Consider the following 27,705-nt stretch of genomic DNA (forward strand, 5'->3'; position numbering starts at 1 on the left):
TTTAATTAAACCCCATTGTAAATCAGCTGTGATGACAGGGAAGTGACAGCCACATGTTGAAGAGAGAATTAGGCTGCAGCAAGAGAGATTAATTAAGTATTTTCCGCAGAGTTCAACCTAGGGGTTGTGCAGGGAGTTGGTCTGAGGAGGAGAACTTGGTTTTTAAGTTGTTCCACTTGAGGTTGGAGTTGGGTGTGGAGAAGGATTCTCTGTACCCAGAGACATCACAGGCCCTTAAAGGGGTGCCTGGGATCATTCCTGGGTCTGGAGTGGGAAACTGAGGCACACCCACAGGGCTGCAACTTGTGCCTCTCCCTTCCCTTTGGGACCATCCCTTAAGGCAGAAAATTCTTCTACCTCGGTGGTGAATCACGGAGATCCTGAAACACCCTGGGAAAGCTTCTTCCAGCTCTGAAGCAGGAGGGGAAGGGAGGCTGGGGGTGTCTGCTCAGGGTTGGCTGCACCAGAAAACCCCAAAGTTTCTCAGCCAGGGTCATCTGAGCTCTCTGATTTTGCAGGACGGGATTCCTGGAGCTCCATTTGGCACTTGTGAGTGTCAGTAACCAGAGATAAACCATGGTGGGACTCTGCTGGGTCCAGCCTGGTGAGTTTTGGGTGAAGAGTTCTTGCTGGCCCTTGCCTTTGGCCGCTCTTCCCTGCAGCTTGATGGATGTGCTGCTGCTGGGAAAAGCTTCCAGAGCCCAGGAAAGCTCGGGAGGAAGGTGTTGGTGTCTCTGGGAAAGGACAGGATGGGGAGAGGAGCTGTTCAGCTGGAAGGGAACATGAAAACCCTCAAAAACCTTCCACAATAGCTGGAGAAGAGTCAGGAAAATGGGGAAAGCAGTGTGAGATGGAAATGAGAGAGAGCAGGGAGGAGAGAATGAGAGGAACTAAAAAGTAAGGATGGGGGAGGGAAAGGGATGCTATGTGTGGTTAATCAGCACCATTTGTGTTTAGAGATTATCAAGGCTGTGATGTAATAACCTTAACTAATTTGGGCACTTCTAAAAGTGCTGCTGCCTTTGCATGGCCCGTGGGGCAAGGAGGTAGCTCAGCTTTCATGCCAGGCAAAACCTGGCCAAGCATTTTATCTCTGGCACCCCCAAGAAGCTTGTTGGGGTGCATAAAGTACTGGCTGCCATTTGCAAGAGGTATTAAACCACACCAGGCTGTTCTTCCTTTCTTCTCCTATCAAGGGACAATATTCCTACGGTGAGGTGAGAGAAAACCTTTCCCAGCTGCCAGCTCAGAGTGGGCTTCATCCATGTTTGTGCACTCAAAAAAAACCAAAACCAAACCAAAATAAAATTTTAAAAAACAACAACAACAACAAAAAGCCCCACAAAAAAAAAAATCCCCAAAAACAAACAAAAAAGCACCTAAATGTATTCATGCAGGAGGAAATTGAGCTGAAGAATCTTAAACTAGCAAATTGGGCTGAAAACCCCCAGACAGTCTCTGTGCCAGGTTTTCCTCCTGCTGTGCTTCATGCTGGGGATGTGGTTAAGAGCCCTGAGCTCGGAGGTGGAAGTTTCAAATAATAAATGACCTGGGCAGTGGAGCTGAGGGGGGTAAATTGGAGAGCCCTGCAAGGGCAGCATGAGCCATGGGTGTGTTTTTATGGGATGCTGCTGTGCTTTTGGAAGGCACAGGGGACTTTGCTCCCTTACTGAAGGATTTTATTTATCTCCTGTGGCAGAGCCATCGCTGATCCCCAGGGCAAGGCTGAGCCTGGATGGCTCCTGTGAGTTCCTTCCCTCCCAGGTAAGATGCTGCCTCACCTGGGATCACAGCACCAGGGGAAGCTTTTGCTGCTGGAGATGATGATTTTTGCACAGACCACTTTGCATTTCAAAGCCTCAGTCTCCCCTTCTCTTACCAATGAAAACAGGGAGTAATTGTACACGTTGCCAGGAAAAATCCATTTTATTCCCAGGGGTGTAAATTAATTGATTCAGCTCAGGAAAAGGACCTGGGCACTGTTACAACCAGATCCCCAAGGGCTTTCTCTTGGTCTGATCAAAAATGCAAATAAGATCTTAGGAGGGCTAAGTAAAGGATGAAAAGTAAAAAGAAAATATAATAGTAATGATGTGATTAGTTCTTTCATCCTTAAATACAATATAAAATATTGACTTCTGGTCCCCAAAATAGTCTTGTGATTCTTCTGGTTGAAATGAAATTAGTGACCAGGGGTTGGAAAACGCCCTGGCAGGACAGAGTGAAAGGCTGGTTCTGCCATGGTGAGATTCACCAGCCCTGCAGCAGGGGAGCTGAAGCTCTGCCTCTACCAGAAACGGGGGATGTGAAGCAGCTGGATCTGAGCTGCAAGGGTGTCAGAACTCAAAATGTCCCTCAGACATTTTTGGAGGTTCCAGGTCCAGGTCAGAAGCATTTGAGACCCTGGCAGGCAGCTGGAAACAGCTGTGATTTTGGGTTTGAGCATGGAATGAGTTACCAACCTTGCAGGAAGAACAAGAAGTCACAAAAGTTTAGATATTAGATTAGAAGTAGTCACAAAGTAGAGGGAAGAATTTTTGAGTGCTGTACAGGGGGGTTTTGGTTTTGTACATGGGGGTCAAAAGTTTTAAGATGGATTTGGGATTTGGACCTGCCCTGTCCTCCCTCTTTCTTCTTCCTTACCTCCATGTTCCTGGTGATGTTGGCACTCACAAATTGGTATAGAGTAGAAAATCACCATTTAATATAGGTAATAGGCATTGGGGAAAACTGTAACATGTAACATGTAATGTACCATATCAAAGATAGAAAAGCACCATTTAATATAGGTAACAGGCATTGGGAAAAACTGTAACCATGTAACACGTAATGTACCATATAAAAGAGAGCAGCAGCCCTGGCAGGGAGAGAAGAAGCAGTCGGGGTCAGAGAGGATGTCAGGGTGTGTGTGTGCCTCTGCCTGAGCTGTGAGCAAACCACAGCAGCCCAAGGAGAAAATCTTTGAGATAACTTGCAATAAACTGCCTTGAGACTGAACAACAGAGACTGCTGAGCCCTTCTTTAGAAGCTCGGGCTGGAGGAGGGAATTTTCCACCACACGGAGACACTCTGACCCAGGGTGAGCTCCGGTACAAGGGCAACCACAGCCTGAGCTCTTCCCCTCCTGGCTGGCTGTGGTGGCTGCAGCCTGACTGAAGTGTCAAAGAAGGGATTCATCCTTTCTGTGAGGAATTCAAAGCCACAAGGGTTTGAGTAGTGTGGCAGTTGAATTAACACAGGGTGGAAAAGTAGAATTTTAGGGTTTTAAAATAAGGGGTTCAAGGGGACAAGATGGAGGGATTTGGGCTTGTCCAGATCTTCTCCTCCTTCTTGCCCTCCATGTCTTGCTGTGATGGTGACACTTTTCTATTGGTTTAAGGTACAGACACACTGTCTAAGATAAATTATAGATATTGGCACGTTATTGTAAACATGGCACAGGTAGTTTTGAGTATAAAATGGTAACACCAGCCCAAGGGGGGTGGGAGTCTGTCACAGACTGACCTGCTAGACAGATCACAGCTCCTTGAGAAAGTATGTTCTAGATAAGAGAAAATAAACAACTTGAGAAGCCAACCCTGTGCATTCAGATTCTTTTGGCCATGCGTGCTGGGAGAAAAAGAGTTTTTACAATCTCGGGGTCATCTTGACCACCAGACCCCTGAGAGTTCTCCTAATCAACAGGAACTGTTATTTTTGGTGGCAGGACCCCAGTCTGTCCGTGCTGCTCCTTCCTTCTCCTCCTTTGGCCCATTTTTTGCTGAGATTTCTGGTCTTCTTACCCAAATTTTCAGCTTGCCAGAGGTGTGTGAGGGAATGCTTTGTGGTGGGCTGTGTTATGGGGAAGAGATGGTCTCTGGGAAGATCCACAGTGTAAATTTGGCTGCCCCAGGCTGAAGGGATTATTTAGGCTGTGGTCAGAGATGACGATCCCAGAGGGATGATGGAAAACCACTCTGCTCCACAGTAGGTTTAAGAAGAGCCAGGGTTATGCAGATTTTTTGTACATTAAAGTCAGCAGAAGGTTCTGGGTCTCTCTGGAGCTCATGGGGCAGCCTGGAGAACTGCAGCAGTGTAAAAATGTGGAGAAGCTTCATGTCAGATGAACCCCAGAGCTGCTGGGCTCCCCTGAGGTGCCAGATGGGCAAAGCTGGGGACTCACAGCCAGCGGTGGAGGTTTGCTGCAATGTATTTGCAAGGGTTAAGCCATAGTGTGCACCAGCCCAACCTGCTTCTAAATTGGTTAGCAAAGCCTCAGGAATTCATCAAGGCTATTAGAACATAAATTGTGCTAAATTAAGAAAGAAGAGGCTGAAAAACTGAATACCAAGACTGCAAGAACTAAATAAGAGGACTGTGAAATGCCTGGACTGTAACCAATCATGCACTCTGAGAAATGCAGGCAGAAAATGAGTGAAGAAGACAAAAGCACCAGTCCAGAAGTGTGTACTTAGTAGTTTGTAGAATTTATAAATATGTGTGTAATGTAAACAGTAAACAACTTCTGCTTGATCCTATTAGTTGTACAGGAATCCTGGATTTCCCACAACAGAGGTTGTGGATGTGGTGCCCTAAAAAGCTTTGACTTGTACAGCTCTGAAAAATGGGTCCTTTCTGCATCTCAGCTGGAGCACCCAAGCCCAGCGTGCCCTTCTGGTTTTAAACTGGCCGTGCCTGAGTTCTCCAGCTGCACAAGAATAATTCCACTCTCTTGCAGGGCTGCTCTCAGGCAAATTAATGTTTGCAAACCACTCGGATACCGCGATAATAAATGCTGTGAAAGCCCAGGAGAAAATTAATAGCTCATTATTTAGCCCAGGACTTCAATAGCATGCCATGCCCAGGACACAAGACTACATATTGAAGGATGAGGATAAAGAAAAATATTGAATAGCTGCTCATTAAGAGAGCACTATCCATCTGGTGTACGAAAGGGGCTTTTTCCTGCAGGATAAAAAGTACTCCATGATCTTATTATTCCACTGTGTGTTGTGATGCACCTGTACAAGGGGACTGGCCTGGGGTTATCTGGATTCTGGCATTTTTCAGGCACTTGACTGCAACCTGAGTGCTGTTCTAACACCGGGGTCGGCTTTAATTTATAGCAAAGAGATTAAAATGCCAGTAGATGGCACTCCAGAATATGGACCATCATTGCTGGCTCTGGGAGACCGATGAAATGTGGTGGTGTGTGCCACAAATGGCTTCCCTGCTCAGCTCTTCGCTTCTTCCACCTTCTTCTGGCTCGAGTTTGGGGCACAAAGCAAAGGAAGAACCAGTGGGAGAAGCAGCAGACGTTGTTTAGGTGGTCTCTGTGCTCTCCTTTGATCTCAGTTTTGTTTCTGCCTTTTGGGTTTAAATTACTTGTCTGGAAACCCTGGGCTCTGCTCTCCTCATCTGACCCTTTTTTTACTATTTGCTTACAGCTTGTCTGTAAAATGAGATGAGAACTTAATTTGAAAGCTGTAGTTAATTGACCTAAATAAGCTAAGAACCTTCTGTTAGCTTTAATGCACAAAAAAACCTGCATAACCCTGGCTCTCCTTAAAGCCACCGTGGAGCAGAGTGGTTTTCCTGGTGCATTTTCCAGCTGTGCTGTTTGCTAGCAGTGGTTTGTGGTGTGGAACTGTCTGCAGAGCCCTGGGGAAGCTGAGGTGCTCAGTGCTGATGTGCAGGGATGGAGAGGCAGCACCAGCCTGGAGCAGCTCCATTTGGGCAGGACAGATGAGGGCAAGGGGTCTAGATCAGGAAAGGGTCTGGCTACAGGCTGCTGGTGGAAAGCAAATCCTGGAGCTGCAGGAGGATCTCCTCACATCTGCTCCCGTACCTGACCTGGCCACAGAATATCCTGAGTTTGAAAGGTCCCTGTGAGGTTCAGAGTCCAACCCCTGACTCCAAACAGGGCAACCTTGAAGCTGAACCATGTGTCCAAGAGGGTTGTACAGGCTGTGCTCAAACTCTGGCAGGCTGGGGGCCATGCCAGCTCCCTGGGGATCAATTCCAGTGCTTGATCACCCTCTCAGTGAAAAGTTCTTTCATCACAGACAATATGACCTTCCTCTGAAGCAGCTTTGAGACAGATTTCCAGCCTCCATCCTACACATACAGCCAGGTTTGCACAGTCTCAGGTGCAGAATGTGGAAATTGTTAAATTTAATTCAATTCCTGCTTGCCCAGAGCTCTGCTGTATCAATATCCCTCCGTAAGGCCATAATGTCTCTCCTCTGATGGACCTTAGGAGCTCCATCACTGTTGGGAAATTTACTTGGTTTGTTTTCAGCTCCTCTGGTAACTGATAAAACACAAGAGCATGGGCTCCAAAATTGAGAACAGTCTTGATGGCCCCAGCCCCACTTTCTGGTGGAGCCTGAGCCTTCACCAGCTGTTTTGTACATGTCTAGCTGCCTGCTGGACACCTTGTCCCCAAGGTTACTGTGAGAGACAGCACCAGGAGCTTTGCTAAAATCCCCAAAGCCCACACCCACGGCCTCCCTCTGCCCGCTGGGAGGGTAATTTTGTAATAAAAGGATATTCAGGGAGTGTCAGGCCTGGCTGCCCCTTCATCAACCTTGGTTTTGTCCACTGACTGAATTGTCTCTCAAGTGTTTTTCAATAACTCCTGGAATAATCTTCTCCATAATTTCACCAGGCACTGATGTGAGACTGACAGGCCTGTAATTACCAGGGTTTTCCTTCTTGCCCTTTTTGAAAATTGGAACGACATTTGCCAGCTTCCAGTTGACTGGGACTGCTCTGGGTTCCCAGGATCATGGATGGATAACTGGGAGAAGGCTCACAACAACAGCAGCCAACTCCTTCTGTCCCTTGGGATGAATTTTATCAACCCCATTGTCTCCAATGCATTCAGTGGCAGCAGCAAATCCTGTACAATTTCAAAGCTAACAGCTGTCTTATCACTCCCTGAGTCAGGATCCTCCAGCCTGGGGCTCCAGGGAGGATAAAGAGAGAGGTGAAGGAGTTAAATGTCTCTGCTTTATCTTCATCCCTTTCTATGAGGTGCCCAAACACCAAAGGTTGGGGTTTGGAGGGAAAAGGATCACAGACCCCGGGCTGAGAGGGGTCCTGGGGGTGCCTTGAGCCAAACTGCTCAAGTGGGGTCACCTCAAACCTCCTATCTGCTGGGAAATGTGGCCAAGGATGGCCCCTTTTGGTGCAGGGAGACGTCCCTGCTGTGGTAATTGAAATAATGACAGCAGAGGGGAAATCGCTGGCCGGGGACGTCGCCTGAGCCAGCAGAAGGAAACAGATGTTCCCCACTACATTTGCTCTCTAAGTGGGAGCACAACAGATGCAAACCAGCATTAAAATGGTAGCAAGGTTGTAAATACAGCTTCTAATTACTGCACCAGGTAATGTCAGTCACAACAATCCAGATTTCTCCCAAGGATGCTCCGCGAGCAGGTGGGATGTATAAAGGCTTTAAAAAAAAAGGATTTGTTGGGTTTTTCCTCTCCCTTTAATGGCACAGAGTTAAACTTGCTCACTTAGGGCAGCAGAGTGGAGCGTCACAGCCTCTCTGCTTGGCGTATCTTTGGTACGTGGTGCTCAGAATAACCGAGGAGATGGGAACAGATCATCAAACACAGATTTGGGGACGGGGAGAGGTGGGTGGAGGAAGCTGCCTAGATTGGGAATAGTGAGAGCAGGAAGGGAAAGGAAGGAGCAGCAGTGAAAAGCTCTGAGAGACAGCATGAGTGACGGAGGCAGAAAATAGCTCTGAGCTGGGTGGCCCCAGCTGACTCCTCAGAAGTTACAGAGAGGAGCAATTTGGGATTCTCTGGGCTCTGGCAATGCCTGAGTCGCCTTGGTGGGGACGTAGTAAAAGGCAGTTGGTGGAAATATTCCCCCTGGTTCTCTGCTGTCCACTCTGCTCACCAAGTCTGGTCTGGGGTTTGTGACTGCTGAACGCAGACTCAGCATCTGTGACACCCTCACAGCACTGGAGATTCCCCTGCACATTCTGTGGTCCTCCCCTCCCCACTTTGGGACATGCAAGTCCAAAGGAGTTTGGTTTGTACTTCATTTTTCTTCTAAAACAGGAAACACTCTTGTTTCAGAAGTGTCTTGGTTTGGAGGGGTTGGTAGAGATCTCCTGTGTCACAACACTGTCATTTTTAAGGTGGAAAGGCCTTTCCAAAGTGGCTGTCACAGCTCTTTCTGAAGCTGGGAGGGTTGTGACTGCCCAGGTGAGCCTTGGGGTCACAGCTGTTGGGTGCTTTGCAGCTCCAGGTTGGGATTTCCTGGGGCTGGGTGTTGCCTGCTGGATATTCACCATTAGCATCATCCTGCTGGGGCTTGGGGCTTGTGGAGCATCCAGCCTTGGAGTGGAATATCAGCAAAGCCATGGGATAGCCTGGAAAGGAGATGTGAATCAGCATGGACACACTTATGTCAGCTTCTAAAAGAGCTGGTTGGTGATTCCTGCATTGCTTTAACAAGCTGGGCAGGTTCCATAGAAAAATATGGATTATAGAAAGATATTTGGAGTCTGGATAGATCATGAAAGGAAGAGGCAAATACATTTCCTTCTCTTCCTTCCTGTAAATGCTTCTCTAGCTTTGTTACTCTCTCTCTGCTGTTGGTGGGAATAATGTGTGGGCACTGAGGTGAGAACCTTCAGGATAATCACATATTACAGGCAAGTGTGAAGGGCAGCGCCTGCCTGGAGTTTATTTTGGAGATTATCGTGTATTACAGATATTTCTGGAGCTGATGCTCAGCTTTCCTCTTGCTCCAGAGCTGCCTTGCCCACCCAGGTGCCCGCAGCCCTTGTGTGGAGATGGGGAGGCAGAAAGAAGAGGCTGAGCTTGAGGGGGATGTGGGGAATTTCTCTCGGGGTCCTAAGATCTGGGTGACCCCGAGAGATCATAAAGAGTCTTTGCTTCCCTAGCCCAATGAAGCCAAAGAAGGAGTCTGGAATGTGTCCAATTGCGTTTTCAAGGTTGTTTATTTTTTCTTATCTATAACATTCTTTCTCTGACCTGCCGAGCTCTGGCCAGCAAGGAAGCCATGGACGTTCTGCCCTCGAGTCTCAAGCATCTCCCACCTTATATACTCAAAACTACATGTAGTATGTTTGCAATTTCTTCACCAATTCCTGTTATGTATGTTAGACAGTGAATCTCTACCTTAAATAAATAGAAAAGTGTCACCATCACAGCAAGACATGGAGGACAAGAAGAAGGAGAAGATCAGGACACACCCAAATCCCTCAATCTTGTATCCCCTTGAACCCCATTCTAAAAACCCAAAATTCTACTTTTTCACCCTGTGTTAGTTCAAATATCACACTGCTCAAACCCTTGTGGCTTGTAATTCCTCACACAAAGTTGGCATTTTTTTCCATGGGCTAAAATTGAATCCGCAGGTGTTTGTGACTTTGTGCCAAGGTCTCTGAGTCCTCTGTCGGGGTCTGGAGCAGCCAGGGCAGCCAGAGGGATGTGCTGGACTCTGACAGGGAAGGATGGTCCTCCTGCCTGCCTGGAGAAGGCAGGGGACACCCAGCCTGTCCTGCCCTGGCTGGGACATGCCACAGCCCCACGGGAGCAGGGATGTGGCACCACATGCACAGACCAGCCCTGTTACAAACCAGGAAACAAAATCCACCCCCCCCTTCTCCTCCCAATCAAATTAAGAGCAGAGAGCAGCAGAAAGTGCATTAACTAATCAAACTGTGGTTTCAAATTGATTATTGCAAATTGCCAACCATAACAATCCTCCTAATGGCAGCGATTTAAAAATAAAAAATAATAAAAATAGAGCCTGCCTTAGGCACTGGGCTAACCCTGTCCTTGCTGGTGGGTGAGGGCTGGCTGTGCATCCTGACCCTTGTGCAGGGCTCACTCCCAGGCTCTGGAGACGTAGCTCAGCCCCTCATCTGGGCACTGTGGGAGCAGATGCTTGGATGGCTGCTGCTTCTGCTCCTTCCACCCTGGCCTGGCAGGGCTGCAGGCAGTGGGATCCTCGCTGGCAGCCGTGGTTTTGGTGCCCAGATGTGGGCAGCAGCCCTCTGCACTTTCCCAGTGGTTTCCCTGGCAACCAAGTCATCCTGCCAGCAGCCTGCAGTGCCAGGAAATAAAACAAGATGACACTACAGCACCTCAAAAAGAAGAAAAAAAATAAAAACAACAAGCCAGAAGAACACCAACAACCTGTGTCCTCTTTTCCACAGCCCATGCTTTGGCATCTCCTTCCTGGCTCCAACCTCTGTTGGTTTTTCCTTTGCCTGGGGAGGAGCAGAAAGCACTTTGAAGGATTTCAGTCTGCTCAGGAAGATGCTGGAGGGCTGAGAAATGGCCCCTGGGGTAAAGGCCCTGGTCAAATTTTGGATACGGTCCTCCATGCTTATTCCCTGGCCACCTGAATGGTTTGGCTGTGAGTGCTGGGAGCACCATGGGGAAAGGAGTCTGAAGGCACCTGAGCTGCCTCAGGTCCTGCTTTGGGCACAGCTGACAGCAGCTGCAAGCAGGGTGTGTCCATCACTTCCTGGGCTCCCCGCTCTCCTGTTGTCATGGCCAGCCTTGGGTGGCCTTTGTGCTGCCTCCAGTGATCTGAGGCCTGAAGGAAGGGCTCCTTTGGCCCCTGGTTCTGAACCAGATTTGGAGGCAAGATGTGTTCCATTTCCCATCTGTGTGGCAGTTGTCTTCTTTTAATTGAACAATTTTCCTTTTCCACGACCAATCCTCTCTCAGGGGAGACATCTGCTGATAATGGGCTACTGAATGTCACTGAGTGGCTGATAAAATTACAGCATCCCATTGTGAAAAGCTCTGCCCAGAGGGAGGAGCCAAGCATTCCTACCTGGATATAATCTGAGTTTTGAGGACATCAGAGGCAGCCTTCCCACAGGTTTACAAGAGGAATAGCTGGGTTTTCCCACTGGACCTTCAGAGAAGAGTACACCTTTCTGCAGGATCACTGCTCCCACAGAACCACATCTGCCACTCCAGGAGAACTGCAGCCACCCCAATTTGGACCAACACTGTGACCAACAGGGTGTCAGGTTGTATTCTGACTCTGTCCATGGTTTTTATTTTGAATTATTGCATGTATTTTGTTTCTTTTCCCTTTTCCTAATAAATTGCCTTTCTGGCTTGGAGTCTCCCACTGGTTTTGCTTTCAGACCAGAGCAGGTTCACTCAGCAGTGAGCTGGCTGTGTGCTCTGTGGGGTACGTGCTCTGTGTGGTGGTGGCACCATCAGGAGCACCCTGAGAAGGTGTGTGAGGTAGCTCCATGTGCTGGACACCCACCTGTGGTTATTTTGGGTTGAGCCCTGCTTGCTGCCCAGAACAGTAGGTGTCAGTTCCTTCTTTTGGATGAAGTGAGTTGATCTTGTTGGACAAATGGGATTATCCTCTCACTTTGCCTCTCTCCTCCTTTCCAGCTCTTGCCTCAGTGAAATGTTTTGCTCCAAGAGCATTGGTACAAAATCCAGAGCATGCATTTCTCACCCTGTGTTCCTTTCCAGCTTTGTGAGAGCTCTGCCAAAGACATGAGTTCCTCCTGAGGTCATGAAAAGTAGCTCTGAAGAATAAACGTGGCTGATAACAAAAAATTAAATAATTTAGACCTGTTTTCCAGTTATGAACAGTATTTAGGTAAGTCCTTGAGTAACATGCATGGCCTTCCTACTCTGAGCAATGCAGAGGTAAGGCAGGGGTATTTTTTAAATCCACTTCTGGATACAACTGAGTATGTAGGGATTGGAAATTTTAGAAAGTGGGACAGAGATCTCTGTAGTGGAATCTGTTGTTCCAAATAACACCTCCAGGGTTGAGTGTGTGTGGACACTTGCAGAGATGCTTTTTCAAGGTTAAAATAGTGTTGGGGATTGTTTTGTTTCTTAGGCCATGATGTCTTGGGGTTTTTTCCTCCTTTTTTCTTTTTTTTTTTTTTTTTTTTGTCTGTAAATACAAAACATCTGTTTGCAGGCCTGTTCGTCTGACTTTGCCCAGCCCAGTGTTCCTTTTCTGAACTGTTTGAACAATTCCTGCAGATTTTGCAGGACAGTCTGCAAAATCTGCAGGAATCTTCGTGTGTGTGCGCCTCATTTCCGGGTGAAGCAAGGCAAGACCTTCCTTACATTATAAACTGCAATTTTGTGTAATATAAAACTTCTAACCTCAATGAGTGTCTCCTCCAAGACAGTTACACTTCCAAGAGTAAAACCTCAAAACTCCTCCTTTCTCTGGGAGACATGAGGTAAAACTGGAGAGCTCCTCAGTTGCACATGTTGGGTAAAGCATGTGCTCATCAAATTTGTTTATCTAAAGCAGTTTTTATTGGATTGATCAAAACACTCCACTGCCAGAGTTGTGTTTGGGAACAGAGGTCCTACTTTCATCTGCTGCTGATGCCTCTGTTTATATCTAATTGCCTTTATTAGTCCAGGAGCTCATAATCATGAGTACTTGTGCCCAGGTTGCCTAATACTTGTGCTCACCCACTGGGGTCAAATGTAATCACCATCTCCTTTTGATTACCATAAACATTTGATAACCTGGCAGTTGGAGAGGTTTTATCACTGTTCTCCAGGGAGTTTGTTCCTGTGGCTTGGGAGCACCCAGCTAATGTCAAGGAGATAATTTCTATGGAGAAGCTTATCCTGTTTGTGCAGGACAAGTCTTGGGGCTGTAGAGTTTGCAGGTAGGTTCTGTTTGTCTCTGGGTGAGCAAAATGTTCCTGAGGTGGGCAAACCATTGTCTGATTGTGTCAAGGGGCACTTGGAGGGTCCCATCCTCTTTTTCCTTTCTCTTTCCTACACAGAGGCCTGGAAATTCCCCCTGGCATGTTTCCAGGGAAGGCAAATGAGCAGGTTTGGTGATCCTCTTCCAGTACACGTCCAGCTTTGGAAAGAATAGATGATTGTCCCAATCATGTCCCATTAAAAGTTGTCACTTCCTTGTCACACAGCTCACGAGCTGCATCCTGCTCCCTGCCCAGGCCTGGTGCATGCTGCCTCCTCCAGCTCCTTGCCCCTGGGATAGAGCAAAAGTTCTGATTTGTGAGGAGCAGCTGCTCCTGGAAGAATGGCAATGGGGCCATCACTGCTTTTTCCTCTTTATTCTTTTCTTTTCCTTCTGTGGCTGTAGAAAGAAGGGGGGGAAAGTGAAGGGAAAAAAGAAAAGATGAGGTGAAAAATATATGAAATAATAAATACAAATTTCTCTGAGGGGAATATAGAAAATATAATTAAAAAAAAAAAAAAGTAGTGGTTTGTTCAGAATACAGACAACAAAACCAGCATCTTCATATAGTCTGTGGTATTTTTTTCTGGTTTCCTCCTAGATCCATTAAAACCCCAACAATATACAGGAGTCTTTTAAAGATTTCCAAGATGAAACCAAGTTTGGTCATTATCACAAATGGCTCTTTGGTGGGCTGTATGGGAGGAGTGAATGGTCTCGCTGTGGTTCTTAGTGGAAACATGCCTGAACTGCAAACCTGGGATCTCTGCTGGACTAAAGATGCTGCAGGGAGCCAGGGGTGAGCCTGACTCTCCTGCTGGCCTGAGCTAAACCCCTGCCCCAGGTCCTGAGAAAGCAGAACCACTGGAGTTCTTCTCTGGGGTCAATTCTTTCAGTTTTTTTCTGTGAATCCCCGGGGAAGTCTGAACCGTGGCCACTCCTGCTGCTGCCACAGAGCTCTCCTGGGAGCTGGGGCCCAGCAGCTTTCATCTGCACTTAAATCAGACCATTACCATGTGTTGTTTAAGCCTGCACATCCCTTCCCCACACAGAGAAGGGCTGATGAGTGCATGATGAGTGCAGCATTTCTGGCAGCCTTTGCTCCCTTGTGCCTGGCTTAGGATTCTCACCTGTGGAGTGCAAACCTTCCCTTGGAGCTGGGTGCAGCCCACGGGGTGGTGATGGAACCTCCCACCAAAACCTCAGCAGTCCTTAACCGTGCTCCCCACGGCCAGGATTCAAAGCCCACTTGTCTTCCTACTGGTTGAAGAGACCCCAAATGCATCTCTGGGATTGACTGATTCTTAGAGAGAGTCTTTTTAATCTATGAAGCCAATCCCTCTGTCACTTTGCCTCCTGAGAAGATGGGAGAGCCAAATTTAGACCTGAGAATGAGGCATCTCTATGGGATAGCAACAAAACCAACTCTGCTTCTTGGAAGTGAAAAAGAGAGGCAGCAAAAGAAGAGATTTGCTGGGATCTGGCAGTTTATACTGTCATTTTATTTGGTCTATTGCCAAACAGCCACAGTCTGTGCTTGGGGAAAACACAGGGATGAGTCAGTTTTCTGCACTCAGGTTGTTACAGGCACTTCTTGCAGGCTCTAATTTCGACTCTGCTCAGTGGATTTCAGTGTTCAGTTCCACAATCTCCCACTGCCCGTGGGAGGACAGGTCTTTGGCCACAGGGTCTGGACACCTTCACACAGCCAAGGCTCATCAGAGAGGGGGAGTGAAAATCTCCTTTGGCTGATGTTGGGAAGAGCTGCCCATTGCTGAGTCAAAGTGATGCCTCTGGTTTTGGCTTTTATGTTTTTCAGATTCTGTGCTCCTTTAGTGTGTGGGTCTGGGTTTCACATGAGGGGATGGTGAGTTCTCTGCACAGAGCAGGAAGACAAAACAATTCCTGCTCTAGCTGGGCACCAAGGACAAATGATCCAAATCTCAGGCCCAAGACCATAAGCAACGTCTACTGAAGAGAGAAAAACAAGCAGGATGTGACTTGATGGGCTAAAGCTGGAATGGGACAATGAACTCCAATATGCAAATGGCGCAGAACTTATAAAAGTGAGAGACCCTGTGACTGTTCATCCATTTTGGGACCATTTTGGTTCATCTTGGGTGCAGCCCTGGCTGGGCTCTTGTGCTGCCCAAGGTGGATCCATGGAGGAGATCCTTTGAATAAATCCCTGCTTTATTCTTTAGCTCTGTCTAGTCCCTGCTCTAGGCCAGCCTCCACAGGGCATCAAAAGGAGCAGCCACATTCCCCTGCTAGGGGCTGTCCTCAGGAGGGATCGGGTCAGTGGCAGGGGTTTGCCATGCCCGTGTGGCTCTTGCCATGCCTGGTTCTGGGGCAAGGAGCAGGGCATGAGGATGCCCAGGGTCGGTGCTGCTGTGCCAGGGCTCGGCTGCCCAGCACCACTGACAGCTTTGGTTTGTGCCAGGTCCAAACCTCCCGATGGGGCAGCCAGCCCTGCCAGGGGCAAACCTGCTGCTGTCCCTCCCAGGAGCAAAGGCAAGAGGACTACAGTCCAGGAGGGATTTCTAAGGGCTTTTTGTGCGAGCCCCTAAGCCAGCAAGGCTGTCTAAGAGATGCAGCCTCACGGCTGAGTCACCCTGCTGCATTCAGGTCATGTTGGGCACAGCTGCTGCCCTTCTGAATTTCACCTCCATGGGCTCTGGAGGGGTCAGTGCCCACCCTTTTGTGTAGGGAGATGCTGTCCAGGCCTTGTTCTGACAGCTGCTATAGAATCTTTTGTGGTTTAGGTGATTGTTTTCTTGCTTAGAAGGAAGATTTTTTTTTTTTTTTTTTTTTACTACTGTCCCTTACATTTTAATGGCAACCAGCTGGTGGGAGGGATAATGTGGACCTGTTGGGATGCTGGTTGTTTGCACCATCTGAGCCCATCTAGAAATCCTTATGGGAAGCTCCCTGAGTAAATATCCTTGTAAATCTGGGGAGCACGAGTAGGTCTGTGTGCTCTGTGCCCCCACAAAGCCACAGCAATGGGCGTGCTTGGACTGCCGGGCTCTGCATGTCTGCAGCTGTGCTGCTCTGAACAAGGGAGCCAAACCTGAGCCTGTGTGGAAAATTTTCCAGACTTTTTCATCTATTACTCATAAAGTTTTGATGAAGAGATTGTGATCCAGAGAGCTGCTATTCTCTGCATCACACAGCAAGTCAATGGACAAGGACAAAGTTCCTGCCTGGCCAACCTGCTCAGAAAATGTACCTGGTTCCTTTTGTGCTTCCTCTGAGCTTTTCTTTTCTGTATGTACAATTGTAGCTGCTGTGGGTAGAAATAGGAAATTATCTCATACAGAGTATGATATAAAATAAAAATAAAAGGAAGGGAAAAAAAAAAAGTTTCATTTCAGTGTTCCCAGCAGAGAACTTCATCTGGCATATTTTACTGCAAATAGCAATTCCAGTGGACTTACAAAAAATAATTTTCTGAGCTTAGTTTCTGCTAAAAAGCAGGTCTGAATGCAAGCTGTTTTTTTAATTAACTAGGTGGTTTGTAATCAATTCTACCCTGCCAGAGACGAAAGTGGCTGATTCAATGTCATGATTGTGAAAATCCTAGCAGGAAAATGTCTCTATACCCAGACAAAAGAATTCTCCACAAACAAGCACTCATGTCCGAAGCTAATTTGAATGTTAAACACAAAAGATATTAAGAGGGTTTTTTTTTTGATGTTTTACTCTTATTTGGACACTTGTGCTGCTTAACTCTGCAGCTACCTGTTTGTTATTGGGCTGAATTAAGCCCTGCTGCATTCGTTAGCATATACAAGAGCTTAGTAATACAATCAGGCACTAATGCATTCATTTTCTACTTGACTGCTCATTCATTGAGATGTTAGTACATAGGAAGAATATGATCAGGGTGACTGTGGGATGAACTAATCAATTCATAATGAATAATCCAAAAATACAGATGTCCTCGGCACAGACTGAATTCAGCAGAGCTGGAGGAGAGCAGCTGGAGGAGACCCCAGCAAGGGAGGGATGTTCAGCCCTGAGCTTCCACAACTTCATCCCCCCCAAAAAAAAAAAAAAAACAAACTAAAAAAAGGGCAGAACTCACTGGGAACCAGTTCAAAAGCTGCAAACTGGAGGAGCCTTGGGCTGCACAGACCTGGTGACCTTCATTGGAGCTGCAGAGATCTTTATTTGCAGGGGCTGGCAGGGGACACCTGCCAGGATTTCCTCAATGACAACCACTCCTGCTTTCTGTTTGCCTCTCCTCATCCCAGCCCCTGCCAGGAATTTGTCATCTGTTGTTTTGTTGGTTTTTTTTTTCTGGTTCTTAGCTGCTTGCTCTTACTGTTTTCACTTTAACTTCTCTCTTGGGAGTTAATTATTACAGATAGTTCTGTGTAATCCTCCTGACTGCAAATAAGAAAGCTGAGCTGTGGCCAGAATCCATTTGAAGCTGGGGCAGCACAAACACTTGTATGGCAAACAGAGTGGGTGCAGGTCATTGTATCTGTGTGTCTCAAGTGACAGCAGAGCTTTGGAAAGCCACATTTTAAACTGCTTTGGCAACTCTCATCCAGCCAGCTGAAAATGCTGTTGTGACAGGACTGAGCAGTGCTCCTTCATCACCACTGCTCAGTAGAAGATGGGGAGAACAGAAAAAAGGGCTGGAGGATTTCCTGAAGCTGCCTGGATGTATGCCACAGCTGATCCAGGAACAAGGGGGATTTTCCCCTGCAGTCCCCCTGGATCCTGGCTGCCTCTCGTAGGAGTCTCCAGCTCTTGCAGGAGAGTTGAAGGCAACTATTACAGTAAGGCTGAATGAATTATTTGCCTGTTTGCAGATTTTCATCCCTCTGCTTTGCAAACCTTGGATTTCCACTCCACACTCAGCCCTCTCAGTACTGCTGGTGGCTGCTTCCCACCCTTGGACTAGAAAAATCTCCTTTTCATTTCAGCACCTCTGGTTCCTAGAGACAAGAAGGTGACCTGGGTTACTCTGACTGGAAAGTGGATGTGACTGGAAGCATTTCCCTTCTTGAGTCTTGGCGTGTTCAGGATTTCTTGGGAACAACCAAGATTAGGAGCTGTGCCTCACAGACATTCCTATTTCCTACCTGTTTGTGCAGGGCCATGGAAGGGATGTGGCAGCAACTGAACTGCCTTTGTTTCCAAACAAACCAAAAATCCCCTCTGGGAATGGGGCTTGTGATGGCCAGGAGCAGTTCAGGGGTGCTGGCGTGGAATGATTCCTGCAGGCAGGGATTGCTGTGGGTGGGGGTGAGGTGATTAATGTCCCTGTGAACAACCCCAAGTGATGTGCAGGGCTGCCCTCCCACCCTCCTGTGCCAGCACTGCTCTCCTGAGCTGCTTTCCCAGAGGGATGGGGCTGGAACCCTGGTCACTGAGAATTTCTGACTTTCTGTGCTGACAGATTCTGATCCCCAAGAGAACACTGCATTGACCTGAGGCCGTGGAGAAGGCTTCCAAAATTAAATGACAGAACTGGTATTATAGGTGTGCAGTTTGAACAGAAGTGTGTAATATTACATGGTGGAAAACTTAAGAGTTTAAGGGTTTAGAATATAGTAATATATATAAAGCAAGATGGAGGTTTTAGGTCAGAGCCTGGTCCTTCTTCACCTTCTTCTCCCTAAGTTTAAGTAGTATTGTGTAATTAGATTAAAAAGTCCACATTGAGGCTCACAGGTAGGTAGTTAGTAAGTTACAAATAAAAATAATTTAAGTGTAATTTAGAAATGATTGTGTGGATAAGATTATCCACTTGGGGAGTGAACCCACTCCTATGTGATGCTTCAATCACCTTAAACCAAAAGATTTGCAAGTAAATTACACGAAATGCAGGGGTGCATCTGTCCTGTAGGGTGGAGGCAGAAGGTCAGGGGGATTGTGGGCTCAAGGAGAGAGATTTTCAGTAAAAGCAGGGGAAGTTCAGCCAGAGCTGTGTGTGCATCTGAGCATTCCCCACGCCTGCACCGCTCCTTGTGTGGGATTTTTCCTTCCCCTTCTTTCACCGCCCAGTGTTCTTTATTGTCTCTTGCAGGTAGATCACTCATTGCCATAAATTTTCTTATCTCTAGTGCTTTTCCAATTATGGATAACAACAGGAAAGCAGTCATTGGTTTCTAAAAGGTCATCAAGATATAGGGCCCGATTGGGAAGGGGATGACTTATGGACTTGGCTTGTATAAATCTGGGGAAGTTTTATGCACAAGTCAGGCACGAAATGTAAGTGAGATTCATAAAAAACAGAGATTTACATTGGCTTCAGTTAGCAGGAATCAAAATGGTTATGAAAATTTGCCATTCTCTCTCTGCCTGTAAGCTTTAAATGTGTTCTTCAAGTGCCCGTGGTACTGGGGAAGGGCTGTCCTGCCCCTCTGGGTGATGGACCAGTGCCTGGCCAGAGCATGATCAGGGTGCAGAGAAGTGTCAATGGGAGCTTCTCCCACACCTTGCCTTGCCAATCATCCAGAGGTGACCTCCTCCATGCACAGGAGGGAATTTGGTCCCATCTGAGTGCTGGCAGCACCCAGTGACACTGAGAGCTGGGGCAGAGCCACTTCTCAGGTTGATGCCTCAGGTTTTGGCTTTTATATTTTTCAGATTCTCTGCTGCTTTAGTGTGTGGGTCTGGGTTTCGTATCAGGGGATGGTGAGCTCTCCAAGGACAAATGATCCAAATCTCAGCCCCAGGAGCACAAACAACGTGGAATGAAGAGAGAAAAACAAGCAGGATGGGACTGCCTGGGCTACAGCTGGAATTGGACAATGAACTCCAATGTGCAAATGGAGTAGAACTTATAAAAGTGAGAGATCCTGTGAGCGGTCATGCATTTTATGACCATTGTGGCTTCACCTGTAGTATAACCCTGGCTGGGATCTTGTGCTACCCAAAGGAAATCTATTAAAGCCTCCTAATAAATCCCTACTTTATTCTTTAACTCGTCTAGCCTCTGCTCTAGATCAGCCCTCACAGGGCATCAGATGGCATCAGGATTATCATCTGCTGCTGTCTCTCTTTGCACCCACAAAATCACTGCACATCTTGGCTTTTCTTCTGGTTTCAGGAGTTCAAAGGATGCCAAAGTGTGACTAATTTAATGAAGGATCTCCTGCAAGCAATGAGCTTCCAAGCTGTAAAATTAAGCAGTTTGTGCAAAATGCAATAAATAACAGGCAACAGTTAATGGGAGAAGGGGGAGGGCTGCTGAAAACTGGTCCATTTTAGGCTCTTAGCTGAAGTTGAGAAGTTGAGAAGTTGAGGCTCTTACTGAAGTTGAGAACCTCACCAGGTCAGCTCCTGGAGAGTGAGAGGGGAGAGAGGAAATTGCCCAAGAACAACTCATCCTGTCTGGAGTCCTAGATGTGTGTCTGGAGACCTAGATGTGTGTCTGGAGAAGGCTCTTGCTCTGTTTCTCATGGAGAGATCTGGGTCACAGTCACCTCAAGTCACCTCAAGGGAGGAACCTGGGCTGCAGGGGTGAGGTGAGGGGTGGAGGTACAGCCCTGCAGAGCTCAGCAGAGCAGCACATGGGTGCTCCCTGCCTTCCTGCAGGGCTTTGAGGGCTCTAAGACAGGCCAGGTCCAACCACAGCACGTGAGATAAAGACCAGGCAGAGATGCTGACTTGCAGGTGCCTTTTCCAGACATGTAGTTTTCCTCTTTTCAACAAAAATGCCATGTAGGCATGATTTCCAAAGCAGCTGGTGTGGCCAAGGGCTGGGAGCAAGGAGAGGAACCAGAGCTTTTGGCAGCTCTGACCACGTGCCTTCTCAGCACCCAAATATGATGTACCACACAGCAGATCTGTCTGCCCCCTAAAACTACTTCCAAGTCCCAAAAAGTGACTTGTAGTCAGTACAGGGGGGCTGGAAGCAAAAAAAAGTGTTGGGAGCTGCCATGAGCCACTTAACCTCCTGACTAATGCACGAAGTCGTTTCTGTCACAGCTGTCTGAACAATACATTTGCCAATTAAGTTAATTCAATCAAATCCCTTGTATCCAACAGAAAGGGCAGAGCAAATCCAGGTGAGGGAGAGAGAACAGAGCCAAAATTTCTCTCTGTGTCACACAAAAGCAGAACAAAGGGCATGTGTGTGTATAAATATTTATGAATAATTGCACTGTGTAACCAGAGGATAATTGACAACTGAGAGTTGGTTCCTGGGACGTGTTGTCCCAACCTGAGAAGTAATGGAGTGACCTGGGGCACCCTGCTGAGGGCATCACTCCCACCTCAGTGCTTCAAATCCAAAAAGGATGTGCAGAGCCCTGTGTTCAGGGATGTGATGCCACTCCCAGCTGAAGCAAATCCATGTGCAGATGCCAGTGTCCATCTCTGGTATCAGGCATATTGGGAAGTCTGAACCTCTCAAGCACCTCAGGCAATGGGGAAAGAGAAGGGAAATGTGGGAAATTATGATAAAAAAGAGGCTGTGTCCTCCAAATATTTGAGAGACCCCAGGGGAATGCCCCATGGCCTCTCCCTTTATTCAAATAAAGTAAAAGGACTCCTCTGTCTCCTTTTTGGACACAAACCTCTGATGTTTGTGGATTAATTTTCCTGACACGTTCAATCCTGCTGGGGTCTGCCTAAATGAGGATGTGATACCATCCCAAGGTGGGGAAGCTCAGCAATCCTACCTGCCTGTGGCTGTGCACTGATGATTAAACTGAGCTCTGCCAGGTTGGGCTGCAATTTGGGAACCTCGTGCAAATTATTCTCCTTGCCTCCCGGTCTCAGAAAAGTTTGTAGGAGTGGTGCTGGTTACAGCATCCCCCTCTGACCCCAGCGTTTCTGTAACATCCCGGCAGTGGATGAGAGAAAAATTGTCAGTCCGTCTCATTTTTTATTATTTTTCTCCTTTCTTCTCTGCTTTTAGGGCTTGTTGGCAGGACAAAGAATGGCAACTGAGCCGAGATGCCTGTCCCAGATTGACACCCGGTGAATACCAGCGCTGCAATCAGCCCAGGAGCATTTATCACCTCCTCAGACCTAATGTGGGGAGCAGGTGTCTGACCTGGACCACAAAAGCACCGAGTGGCAGCAGGAAGGGAGGAAATAGATAAGATGTCATTTTTTTTTCAGCACGATTTTTCTCTCTTTAATGTTCCCCTAGATTATGGGAAACAATCATGGGATGGGGGACGCCGGTGTTTTATGGTGTCAGAAGGGTTTAAGGTTTTAGGTGTGAAAAAAAAGTGATGTTTATAGGACACACTAAGGTTTTTTTTCAATTTATTTACTTTAGTCAGGAAAGATAAATGGGTGTGTGGATCCGAGTACTTGTATCCAAAGGAAATTAAAAGAAACACAGTTCTCTTGAACTTGGCCTCCACTTAGGGCAGAGAAATGACACAGAAATGACCCTTCTTAGATTAAAGGACTGCTCACGCCTCAAAGGAGGTGGTAGAAATTTGTCTGTAAAAATCTTCCCTTCCCATATTACACATTTTCTGCTTTCCTTCATCTCTGCTTTAAGAGACAGAAAAATCCACCAACTTTGCTGGGCTCTCCTCCAGTGCCATTTCTGGGCACTGCTCTGTGTGACCCACGAGTGCTGCTTTGGTGCTGACTTCACTCTTCCATCGAGGACCGTATGTCAAGATGGAAAACGGTTTTAACTTTCCTGATCTGCAGTTTTGGGTTTAAAATCTCATCTCTCATTTTAATAATAGTAATAATCCTGTCCTGAGCTGCTTTCATGTTTTCCATCTGAAGAGCTGGCAAATGTCCTACTCATTTAAGCATCACAACATCCTTAGGGCCAGTGAGTGCAAGCTGCCAGGATTCAGATCCAGTTCACTGCACAAATCAGAGCTGTTTGTGTTTGAAACCTTGTTCTAGACTCATTATTGCCATGTCCTGATGGGAGTGGGGAACTGAGAGGCAATGGGATCCTGCACTGGATACGGGCAGAGAGTCAGAGAATCATTAAAGCTGGACATTTAATTCAATGAATTAAAATCATCAAGTCCAGCTGCCAGCCCTGTACCACGTTCACCACTAAGCCATGGCCTCAAGTCCCACATCCATGTGGGTTTTGAGCACTTCCAAGGAAGGTGACTCCACTGCTTCCCTGCACAGCTCATTCAAATATGTTACCACCCTTTCTGTGGAAAAAGAAAAAATAAAAATCCATGAAAAGATGAAGGAGAATCTCCATATCTCTGTGCTCAGGGCAGGGCGAGCTGTTTGCAGGTCAGCCTGGCTGTGGGAAATGCTCCCTTCAGCCCTTGTGCTGTCCCCACATGCACGTGAGTTACTCCAGGGCTCTCTGGGAGGATTTGGGAGCAGTTGGTGCTGCTGTTGAGCACGAAAATGGCTTCAGCACGGAGCAATTCCCTCCTCTGTGGTTTATTTGATTGATGGAGATTGATTAGCGTTAACTAATCCTAGAGATAATTTGGAGCCAGAGGCTGCACAGCACATATGATGTTCTTTCTTCTCTTTGCTAGGTGGGAAGAAACCAGATTTTCTTTTGGGAAGGAAGGAAGGAAGGAAGGAAGGAAGGAAGGAAGGAAGGAAGGAAGGAAGGAAAGAAGGAAAGAAGGAAAGAAGGAAAGAAGGAAAGAAGGAAAGAAGGAAAGAAGGAAAGAAGGAAAGAAAGGAGGAAAGGAGGAAAGGAGGAAAGGAAGAAAGAAGGAAAGAAGGAAAGAAGGAAAGAAGGATAGAAGGAAAGAAATGCTCACACACAGGCACCACAATCTTCACACTCAGAGATGAAGAAGAATTCCATAAAATGCTGTTAGTAAAGAAGAGGGGAGGCAGGGGACAGAAAGGAGAGGTGAATGTGAGAGACAAACTCTGCATGGGGAGTTGTCTGCACCAGAGATGTTCTCTCTGCTGGGAGCAGCAGCACCAGGTCCATCAGCACTGTGCCACAGCAGATCACAAAGTGCTCCCTGCACATCCACATCAGCCTCCAAAGCAGATCTCCACAGCCTTGAAAGTGGAACCCATCAGAACCGACAGCAATGAGGAAGATTTTACAAGCCCACTTCTTTTTGTCCTTGCTGGGGGTGCTCTTTGATGGGATTGCTGTGGGACAGAGGGTTTTCCTCTTGTGCTACCAAAACTAAATAAAAACAAGGACAAAATTTTGGAGATGATGGTAACGAAATTAAGGGAGCTGCTTGTTTCTATCAGTAACAACCTTCTGGCTCGTAATCTAAACAGAAATAATAATTTGAAAGGGAAGATAATTGAATTAAATAGGCAACCAAACTGGAGGAATGAGACTTTTGATGAAGAAGGGCAGCTGGGGGAAAAGTAGAGGAGGTGGCAGGGAAAAGAAGCACATCTCTTTAAATTGTCAATCTCTCAGGGCAAGGTTGCTGCAGACATAATGAGTGTCCTAGTGAATTATCTCCCACTTTTATTGTCTGTTGCTACCATGGAAAGATGGGGAGGTGGGGAAACTAACTTTTTTTTTTCCTTTTTTTTTTGAATTTGGACAGACTTAAAGAAGTGGCATCAAATTTGAAGGGCACCCAATCAATCTGTTGTCCTAGCTGCATGAAATTGTATTTCCTTGCCACTTCATATCTTATTTGCAGCAGCTGGGCTGTAAGTCATTGGTGATAACATTCTTTATTATGCAGCCGTGTTTATGAACTGTGCCTGGAAAGAGATGATAGAAATATGCAGCAATATGCAAAGGGGGGGATACAGGGGGGAGGGGGAATAAATGCTTGTTGCTAGGGCAACCATGGGGCTATTTTGGGCATCAAATTTTGCAGATGATGAAAAGCATTTTCATGTGATGGTTGGTCTCTCTGGGAAGAGAAGGGGAGAGAGGGCACACAATAAACGGGAAGATAATATTCAAGAAGGCAGTCATTTAATTTTTTTCATATATAAATACATCTATAGTTTCAGCTGCACTGAAAATGCATTAAAACCAAAGGAGTCGCTGCCTCTTAGTTAGGGGGAAGGAGAGAGGTTTTAAATAACTAAATAGGAGATGGAATGTTGGTGATTTGGGAGGTTTCCTACACCGCTTGGCACAGCCTAAATTCAGCTGGTGGTCTCAGGAAGCTCCTCATGAGCCAGGCTGGTGTCTGCAGCCACCCCTGCTTGCTCCTGGTCCCTCTGGACAAAGGCAGCCAAGATCTCCTTCCCCCAAAGCATTATCCATCTCTATCCCAATGGAAATGGAGCCAATTCATCCACAACCCTTCTGTCACAGGTTAAAAAGCACCAAATTTTCAAATATTGCTCTTGACTCTTGCGACTACCTAACAATACCCATACTTGATATCCATTGAAATGCTAAATTCATAAAAAATGGGAATTTATCTCAGGCAGTTGCCCTCAGTCAGAGATCTCCCATCTGGAGGATGTGAGCTGCTCCCACCAGCTGAGATGGGAAGGGCTGGATGTCCCCTCCGTGCAGCCAGGCTGTTGGAGAGGATCCTGGGGACTCTCAGGGTGAGGTTACAGAGGTGGGGACAGGGTCAAATCACCCTCATCTGCCCCATCTAGGACCAGGGCAGGTCCTTCTCTGCTGGTGGGAATGGAGAGGGTGGCCCCAGCCAAGGTTTTGCACCTTCACCTGTGGAGCTCTCGCAGCACTAAGAGGGCAGGAGAGCACAGTGAGGTGCTTGGGAATGCCATCAAATAATCGTGGGCAAACAAAAACTCTCCAGCAACATTTTTTAGTGTTAGAGAATTAAATCATTCATTTATTCTGGCCAGGACGTGCAACTGAAATAATTTTAACCACACATAGCCCAGGCTATGCAGAGAAAATAATTCCATCACTCCGGGTTCTTTACCAGATTTCCCAGACACTCATGCAGACAAAACCCAGAGAAATTCATTGGTTCAATATTCATTGGTCCCAAGTTGCACAATTTTTAGTACTTGGTTGCCTATTGGTTATTGATCCCTTCGCCTTGGATGCTAATTAGGTCCTGGTGCTTGGTTCTCTTATCGATCTTCCCCCAGACCAGGTGGCTCAGACCCACCAGGGGGATGCTGATGCTCCTTAGTGGTCGCTTTTGTCCTGTGTATCTTCTCTGCCACCCCCAGTCTGCAGATGTTAAACTCATCAGGACTCTTCCAGGGAACAGAATCTTTTGAAAAGAAACTTCCACTCCCTTCCCCCTGGGCGAAGGTGAACAAAACCCCTGACTAAAATTAGTTTAAAAAAAAAGAATAAAATTAGAAGTTGTATAATTTCCAACAGGAACAGTGGAGCGGGGTAAGAATTTGTCCTCATTTCTCAGCCTCTGACTTATCCAAGCATCAGGTTTTATGCTCTACACCATTTCTGTCGCAGCGCTGCTTTTCTTAATTTGATCTGAGTGGAATTGCTCCAAGCAAGAACAAGCTCATGAGTGTTGTTTGCAGCCCCTGGATGATGACTGGTGCTCGAGCCATTCTTAAAATCCTTGGGACTCCAAATATATTGGCACATAAAGCCGCTTAAAATGAACTGCGCATGTTTACAGCAAGAAATCTATTTCAAATGCAATATAATGTGACTCTCTTATTGCTCTAAAGTTGTGTTTTTAATTAAGTAGTTATCAGTGGCAGTGAGATTCTTCTTGAATAATTAAATCAAGGTAGTTTAGTGAGTAATTGTAAAGCGAATTGCTGAGACCATCAGGCTCCTGTTGAGACAGTCTGTTTTCTTTCGGAAAATTAATTCAAGTGACGCGTGTTGCTAAGAAAGTCGCAGCGCATTGTGCTGGGTAATGGGCATTTGTCTTGGAATGCTTTGTGTCTCTTTTTCATTCTGCCTTCCCAGCTTTCAGCTGTCTTCTCCAGAAACAAATGCTGATGACTTTCTGCCCTGCATCTCCTTTTCCCCTTAATCCGCCTCCCCGGCTAGTTCAGCAGAGAAGAACCAAAAGGGAGTGGGCGATAATTGAGTTTCTCAAGAATACACCCACAGAGCTGGTCTGAGCACTTCTGCTGCGAACGAAGCACGACTTTGTGGGTTCCAATTCTGAACTTTGGGCCCAGGGACAGCAGAGCCAGCCTCAGCTTTTACACTCCCAGCATCTGACTCAGAGTTTTTCAGAAATGGGGGGTTAAAGGCTCTTGAATTAAATTTGGAAGAGTTGAGGTGAGTCAGCGCTGCTGGAGGACTTGGAAAGAGAATTTGTTCATTGAAGCTTTGGCTCCTGTCCCGTTGTGAGAGATGTACTCACTTGCAAAGATTTAGAGAGGTTTATTAAACCTTATCAAAAACACAACAGAGGACTGAATAGAGAAAATAAACACAGCGCCGGCAGCAAAGGATTTTTCCCATCGTGTGCTCATCCACACAATGGAGGTTTCACCTTTTAACCCTTTGGCCCCTCCCAAAATTCTGTCCATCCTCCTTCTGTGTCCAGCGGTGATCAGTTCCTGACATCCTTTTCGGAGGTGTTGCCATAGTGACAAGCCAACCCTCCCAAATGTCCCAAACCCAGGCAGTCCCCTACAAGACACAGGGAGGTAAAACAGAACTATAAAACTTCTCTTAACATATATACATTGTACTTGCCTTTAAATGGTGATTGTCGACCATTTCATTAGTAATTTATCACACCGCGTTCATTGATGATGTGAAAAATGCGTATTTTATGATTGGCTTTTCGCAAATGTTACAATGAATGTTATATGCGTAATGTTATAAAGTTATGCTTAGGTAGTGTGTTAAATGTAGTTTTAGGTTACAACATAATGTTAAAATAGAGACTGTGTATGTGGGGGAAGTTTTTGTTTTTGGAATGAGATACTCGCTTTGAGGAACACCTATATCTTCCAAAGGAGAGGGATTTATGGTTTTTTATCAGAAGAAGCTAATTTCTTCAGGCCTTGCTTAGACTCGAAAACGCCAGGGGATTAAAGGAAACAGTTGACATACAACAGACAAAGTTTCTTGTTTTAAATAGAATGTATGCATAACCATGAAGGATGTATGAATATGCAACAAGCTATTGCTTTTAAGGTTATTCACAAGGGATGCTTTTCGTGACTTCGTGTCCGAGAGCA

General features: G+C 46.6%; 1 long non-coding RNA gene across 1 annotated transcript; it reads left to right on the forward strand.

Moving 5' to 3' along the window:
- The first annotated feature begins 2,915 nt into the window (after positions 1-2,915).
- On the forward strand, positions 2,916-26,097 carry LOC146765842 (uncharacterized). Its single transcript, XR_014949357.1, has 2 exons — positions 2,916-11,023; positions 21,596-26,097. It is a non-coding gene; the product is annotated as an uncharacterized LOC146765842 (long non-coding RNA).
- Positions 26,098-27,705: the final 1,608 nt, after the last annotated feature.

Source organism: Lonchura striata, chromosome 18, assembly GCF_050655825.1.
Source record: "Lonchura striata isolate lonStrDom1 chromosome 18, ASM5065582v1, whole genome shotgun sequence".
Taxonomy (NCBI): domain Eukaryota; kingdom Metazoa; phylum Chordata; class Aves; order Passeriformes; family Estrildidae; genus Lonchura; species Lonchura striata.